This window comes from Necator americanus, chromosome IV (assembly GCF_031761385.1).
Source record: "Necator americanus strain Aroian chromosome IV, whole genome shotgun sequence".
In the NCBI taxonomy this organism is placed as follows: domain Eukaryota; kingdom Metazoa; phylum Nematoda; class Chromadorea; order Rhabditida; family Ancylostomatidae; genus Necator; species Necator americanus.
In genome coordinates this window covers 4,436,566-4,444,330 of record NC_087374.1, presented here as the reverse complement: position 1 = coordinate 4,444,330, position 7,765 = coordinate 4,436,566, and positions in this window count along the sequence as shown.

The following is a 7,765-nucleotide window of genomic DNA, read 5'->3' as shown; positions in this document are numbered from 1 at the left end:
TCCGCTCAGAAATCGAAGACAAACCATTACCCTCCTCCTTTAATAATAAGTTTAAAATTGGTTATTCTTAAAATTGATAAAAATAAGCATACTAAAACAATTAAGATGGACAATAAATAATTTAAAAAAAATCAAAAATATTATAAAATTTAATTGAAATTAAATTAGAAATTGAAAAAAAATTTAAAAAAAAGAAAAATTAAAGGCATTTTTATAGTTTTGTCGCGTACTCGTATATGATAAAAGAGACTTCGACTACCGGGAGTTCCGCAAGAATCGTACTGTATTCTCAACGTATTTGTGATCTCCATTATCGATTACTATAACAAATCGCAAGGGGAATCCCGTATGGCGAAAATCTTTCTTCATACAACTACACAAATATTACTCTTCATTTCAAATAATTATACAACTAATTTGTGCTGCTGTTGAATAGGTGGTTTTGGTCGCGAAGAGGTGTGGTAGGAGGCGCTCTCAGAGTAGCGCAGTCGGCAAGAAGAAGGAAGTTGTGGCCGCATAGACGATGCTTTGAAACCGTCCTTCGAGGCCTTTCTTCGAGGCCTCCCGGTCCATAAATTAGTACTAGACTTGTCTCGGAGGATTAAAGGCATCACCTCACGAATCTGGGGTAGTGCAATTTTCAGGTGGGTAATGCCTATACGGGGTCGTTTACTATGGAGAGAAAGGTGATTCTGTCTATTTCTTCCTAACTGCCGTAAAAAACAGCCCGGGAGATACGACTTCGAGCGTTCCGGCGCGCTATTTTCTACAACGAGTTCGATCGGAGCGCGCCAGCCTTGTGCACGCGCCGCATCTTGCGGAGCGTTTTTACGGCAATTAGGAAGAGATGAACGGAATCACCCCCTTTCCATAATCTACTATCCCGTAATCCTCCCAGACAAGTCTGGTACCATCTTTTATTCACACGAACCCCATTTAGTTTGAGTGAGTTCGTGGTTAAAGGTATCACCCCACGAATCTGAGGTGGTACGGACTTGCGGTGGAGTATTCGTATATCGGATAGTAGATTATGGTAAGGGGGTGATTCCGCTCATACCTTCCTGATCGCCGTAAAAACGGTCCGGAAAATGCGGCGCGTGCACAAGACTGGTGCGCTCCAATCGACCTCGTTGTAAAAAATAGCGCGCCGGAACGCTCGAAGTTTTTACGGCAGTTAGGAAGAAATGGACGGAATCACCCCGCTCTCCATAATCTACGACCCCGTATAGGCATAACCCAGCTGAAATCCATACTACCCCACCCCAGATTCGTAAGATGATCCCTTTAAGAATTTTTATTAGGGTCCTCTACTATTATTGGCTCGAACATCGGCCGCGGCCCCGCAAGTCATTGTATACGCTACAGAATCGTTCCAAACCTCAACGATGACGAATTCCAGTAAAACGCGATGACGTATCCCAAGTGGGTTGATACGCCCCGGTGACTTTATCCCTTTTTTAAGCGTATCTATTAGTTTGATGTATATATAATCCGTTTTTTTTTTACTTCAATTTAGTGCCGTGGTAACAGCAAGACGTCCCACCTTCTGCGCTACACTCGTGCCTCTACCCTTACAAATCTCAGCTGAATTTAGCGTTCGAAGCATTTGAACGGTTCAAAGACTGGATAATTAGGTGAAAGGAAGTCTATGGACATATCTAGTCCATCGTTAGGTGATGATTACATCACTCTCTATTTCACTGCCAATTCAAAGCGATTCATTTGCGTTTGTACTTTGTTGTGGATAATATTCCTTGTGAACGTTTCACTAATTGCCAACAAGCCCTATTCAATCCGTTTTCCGAGAAGAAAAATTCAACGGTAGCTTTTTTTTTAAATCAACGAGGTGGAGACGTATTAGGAGCGACTCTACGTTCAATCAAACCTCTCCATTTACTCTGATTGATTTACTTCACTCATTCACTGTACTGTACTCCTGTAATATTATTGTGAATGATTTATAAGGTCATAAATAACTACAAATACTAGTATTATGTGATTAATCCAGAAATTTCTTTTTTTTTTTTTGAAGCAAAGGCGATTTAGCTCAATATTTGCTACAGCCATAACTGTACTCCTAAAGAGTCAGCATATCATTTCGTTCAGTAAGCTACGCCCACGCCAAAACTGTTCTAGAATTGATAGAAACTTTCTAAAGCCTTGTTTCTTTCACTGTCCTTACCTCCTTAAGTTAATATAAATTATTATTTATTATTATATTACGTTTTTATATTATTTACACTACAAGATATTATTATTATTATAAGTTAATTACAGTTTTTTTCTCTCTATTGTTGGTGCAGGTATCGTCCTGGACGAAGGCAGGCAACAAAAAAAATGGCCCAAAAATAAAAATCGATCAATGGTTCGAAATCTACCCGCTGCCAACCAATCCTTTCATCCCACTGGTGGTCGATAAATTGGTACCAGACTTGTCCGGGAAGGATGAAAACACTGACTTAGACTTGATACGTCAGCTCGTCCCCGTAAGTGGCTGTATACGCGTTCGTAAACCTCAAACGATTCTGAAAATGAAACGAGCGCGTGGGTGTATCCCCACAGGGATTCGCCAGACACTTTATTCTTTGATTGTTATGATAGATAAGAGAGCTTTCGCATTAATTCCTTACTTACATTCCCTTAAAAAGATCCTTAAGCTATGTCTCGGCTTGGTCCCTGATCCCCAGCTGATGTAAAACTATGCCTCATGCTGGAATCGAACCAGCGACCTTCTGTTTACAAGACAGACGCTCTGCCCCTGAGCCAATGAGGCTGCTGGGACAATTCAACATATGCGCCCTAGAATTTTTGTACCAGGAAAATTGATCTCTTTTTATTCAATAAGTTCAACAAATTCAGGAAAACTTTATTTTTCTCTCGGTCGCAGGTAGGATCTCCAAAGACGGGAACCAGTCCTTGTTTATCTCCAGTTGCTTCACGTTTACTTCCTGGCTCAAGTATTTTCGAAGTTTTTGATTAGGAAACCCTAATTTGCTTTGGATTTGTGAGCAAAAACAAGATGAGGTGACCTTTGCAGTTTTTATTATTGTTTTTTTTTCCTCTCTACTGTTGGTGCTATCGCCCTGGACTAGGGGAGGCAACAAAAAATGTGGCAACAAAAACAAAACTAAAAATAAAAATCGCTCGATGGTTCAAAACCTCCCCGCTACCAACCAAGCATTTCGCTTCAACGGTGTCGATAATTTGGCACTAGATTTGTTCGGGAGGATATCTTTATTTCTCCGGAACTTCCTGAGGATGCTCTTTTGCACAGTCACGTCACACGCCTCCGGTTACTCACATAACTACTTCCCTCGACGAGGTCCCTACAGTTCTAGATGACCCATATTAAGCTTCAGAGCTGAACTGAAGCGTTTTCGTTTTTTTTCTCCGCTCCTTCAAATAGGTACGAATATCGCCGTAAGAGAACGATTGCTAACGGGAGACGGAAGATGTCAGCGGATGGCCGCTAATTAACCGAATTTCAAACTTCTACGCACTAGCACTCGTCACACCCATATAAGCGGCTATCCAGCAATTTCGTCGCCTTGACAGATAGATCAATTTGTTGTTCGTTTCTAACTTCACCGGTTGCAACTTTTTTGATTATCATAGCGTGAAAAAAGAAGTCTAAGTGGTCCCTAACGCACTATCAGGACCATATTATCATTTCATTAACCTAATTTTTACATTTTCTTGCAATTTTTCCTTACTTAATATGTCAGCCACCTTCAAATCTATACAAATAGCGGTCTCAGATCTTCTCCGTTAATTTTTCAAAAATTCCACTGAATATCTTCAGAGAGGATTTGATTTCAGATTTACTGTCATTTTCTGGTATAAAATTTAGTCGACACTCTAGAGAGCTCTGTTCTTTCTTGTTTCTGTTTCATGGCACACTTATGGGTGTTTTTAAATAAACAAATGAACAAATAGTTCAAATAAACAAATAAACAAATAGACTTTCAAACTGTCTTTTCTTATCCTTCCTTTCTTTTGTTGAATCGGGGCGAGTGTGGCGCAGTCGGTTAGGGGTCCGTTGTAGCCACACCGTCGAGAGTTCTAAACCGCGGGCACAGGCTGGCGCGCTCCAATCGAACTCGTCGTAGAAAATAGCGCGCCGGAACGCTCGAAGTCGTATCTTCCAGGCCGTTTTTTACGGCAGTTAGGAAGAAATGGACGGAATCACCCTCCTCTCCATAATCTATGACCCCTTGCAGGCATAACCCACCTGAAACCCGCACTACCCCACCCAAAATTCGTGAGATGATGCCCTTAAGAATTTTTGTCAGGGTCCTCTATTATTACTAGCTCGATCATCGGCCGGCCCCCGCAAGTCATTGTATAGGCGTTGCAAAAAACCTCAACGATTACGAATTCCAATAAAACGCGTTGGCGCATCCCGAGTGGATTGATACGCCAGTGACTTTATCCTTTTATTCTTTTTTTGTTGCATCATAGTGTTAGGACATCGCTGAAGAAAAAATGAACTCCCAGCACAATTACGCCAATCACTTCTATCAATCTTAACCGTTGATTTGAAAGAAAAAATATTCTGTGATATAAAAAAGAGGACCAGAACATATCAGGGTGACTGAGTAAGAAAAAAATCCAAAATAAAAGTTAATAGAACAAAAAAAGTTAACAGTTGTGGTCTCGATGCATGACATCAGTGCGGTGCACTGAAAAACCGCCTACTGTTGTCGTAAATGATAGGTCGTCGACATCAAAAGTTTGATGAGACATGAATCTAATCGGAGACCACTTTGCAAATGCAAGAGTGCAGCGGAAGACCAGTATCCTAAACCTTTTTTTTTTAAATCATAATCCGTGTAAAGGTTGCAGCGTAACTGTATCACCACACAAGAAAAAAAAAACGAAAAGAAAAAAATTAAAAATGCAAATTGTTTGCATTCTCATTATGATAATTTCACATAGATTCGTATTATTAAAATGAGTTGTCTAGTATCGATCCTGTATTATTTTCCTATCCCACTCTTCGTTGTTGTTTTTTCTTTAAATTTCTCTCTTAGTTCTTTTGGCTTAAATATCAGAATAATAGAATATTTTAAATTAGAGGTTAGAAAATTTGTAATAGAACATTATTACTGTAGTTATTACTGTCATTATTATTATTATTATTATTATTATTAGAACGTCAGATTAGAAAATATTAAGAAATATATAATTGATTAAGGAATTATAAATAGATTAATAAATGTACTGCGGATCCGAGCTATGTATCAAGTCATTGTTTTTATCCTAACACACAGGTCTAGAACCATTTTATCCGATTCCGGAAGGATAAGATGCTTGGTTGGCGCTAGGGCGGTTTCGAAATATCGATCTATCGTGCAGACACGGCGGAACTTCTTACCGTCTGCGCTACATTCGTCCTTAATTGAAAATTTTGGGAGGTGTAAAATATAGCAGATCAAGATTCGAGACAATAATGTAAATTTACTAAGCTTACCCAAAAACCAAATGAAAAGGAATCGAAATTGAAATGAATTAGTGCTGATGAAAACAAAGTGAATTGTGTTTTTCTACAACAGAAGCCTCTCTTAGATTTTTTTTTTGTAAGGGTTTCATCTTATTAAATTGGTCTGAAAATTTGGAAAAATTAAATCAGTATAAAAAACTAAATAACACTATTTTGTAGAGAATGAAATGATCTTTTAAATAACCTCTTACATAACGCTAAACTCTTCTTTTCTGTACGCGAGCTTAAATTCTTAAGAAAAAAAAACCTATTACTTACGCATCAACTTAGAAGGTAGTCGATACGTAGCGATTGAACAACACTTTTTCCTAAAGGCACCACTCCACAAATCTGAGGTGGTACGGATTTCAGGTGGAGTATTCGTATGCGGGGTAGTAGATTGGGGAGAGGGGGTTGATTCCGTTCATTTCTTCCTAATTGTCGTAAAAAAAACGGCCCGGAAGATACGGCTTCGGGCATTCTGGCGCACCTTTTTCTACAAGAAGTTCGACTGGAGCGCCCCAACCCTGTGCGGCGCCGCATCTTCCGGGCCGTTTTTTACGGCAATAAAGAAGAAATGGACGGAATCATCCCCCTCTCCATAGTCTCCCATCTCGTATACGAATACTTCACCTGAAATCTGCACCACCTCAGTTTCGTGGATTGATGCCTTTAAGTAACTTTCTTTCTTTTCTGGCGGCTCCGGCGGCAGAAATTCCACTATTCCCATCGCTAGAATAGAAAGTATGGCCCTAACACAACCGAGAATCCAATTATTTCCGGCATTTTTCAACACAGATTCAAACTCAGCGATTGGAAACGAATTAATAGGCTTGTGCGAATTTCATGCGCACACACGCCTGAGCCACAACTGCTCATTTCATTCGCACTTCACATCACTAACGATGCGATGTGGGCTAGATGTACCAGTTTTACAGTAACCTTTTCGCGAACGTAGAACGATTCAACGATTTTTTTCTGAGAAAAATTTTAGCCCATTTCTTTGTCTTTATTATATACTTCTATTCATCTAAAATACTTTTCACAATGTAGCTACTAGCTGTAGATGTATTAGTTTTACAGTAACCTTCCAACCATCGTAAAACGATCCACATTTTTTTTACCTTTAGCCTATATTTTTGTTCTTATGACGTTCTACTAGTTTACTTTATCCAAATTACGTTTCGAAACACTGTAGGAGTTCCTCGAAATCCTAGAAATCACTATTTTTCCTGTATTCAACTACACCTAACCACTTATCCTGGAATTGCTGGAGGGAACAAACTTCGCTACCGTATCTCTAGCATCAAAATCATTGATAAATTTCCGTCGAGGCACTTATATAAATCATCGCATTAGTGTGCCGTAAAAAAAAGTCGACTTTAATTTATTCCTGTTTTTATTCTCATTTTCTTCCGTAGCGGTATAGTTCGACTCCGTCCGGAATCCATTTCTTTACAGAAACATGGAAAAACGATTGTAAATGATTATGTTCTACAATACTGCTTAAAAAAATTCAATAATAAATCAAGAAAGTCGGAATTTTTCGTTAAGTGACCCAGAAAAAAATTCATCGATTCGTCTAGCACGGATTCATTAACGTACATTGAACCGTGAACATTCTCTACAGCGACTTTTTCTCTTGAAAGAATGTCTTCGAATATTCTAGAAGACTCGTGACGTGGACTCTTCGGCATGGCGAATCTCTTCAGATTCGAACACAGATTGTGAAAAAAAAAACAAGACGTTCATTAGCATGATGTTTCTAGGGACAATCCAAGTAACTTTCTGCTGTTCTCACTTCTCAAAAGGTTGTAATTAACTCACTTTTAGACGAGAGTTTACGTATAGACAGAAAAAAAAACGTCTCCAGATTCAAAAACGATGTGAATTTCTGTAATTTTTTTTCTACTAAATGAGGCTAGGGAGTCTTTAGTTGAAGGAAATTACAGGGGCTTTTGATATAAACCAACAAAAAACCGAATAAACAAGTAAATAAAATAAAATTCTACAGAAAGTTTAATAATATAAGTTTAATAATTTATTTAATATGAAAAGTGATTTTCCTCTGGTAGCGAAAATTGCTGCTTTATAAAACAACTATTTATGAAAAAAAAAACAGTTAGTTCGACTACCAGCTTATTGCCACAATCAATTCATAGATTTGCTTTCCTCCTGTTAAATTTACAGTATCTAGGTCTAGGAAGATTTCGCCGACTCTTCTAGAATGATTATATTAGAAGTAATGAAGTATAGTATCCTTTCGTTGATTTCAGGTGTGAC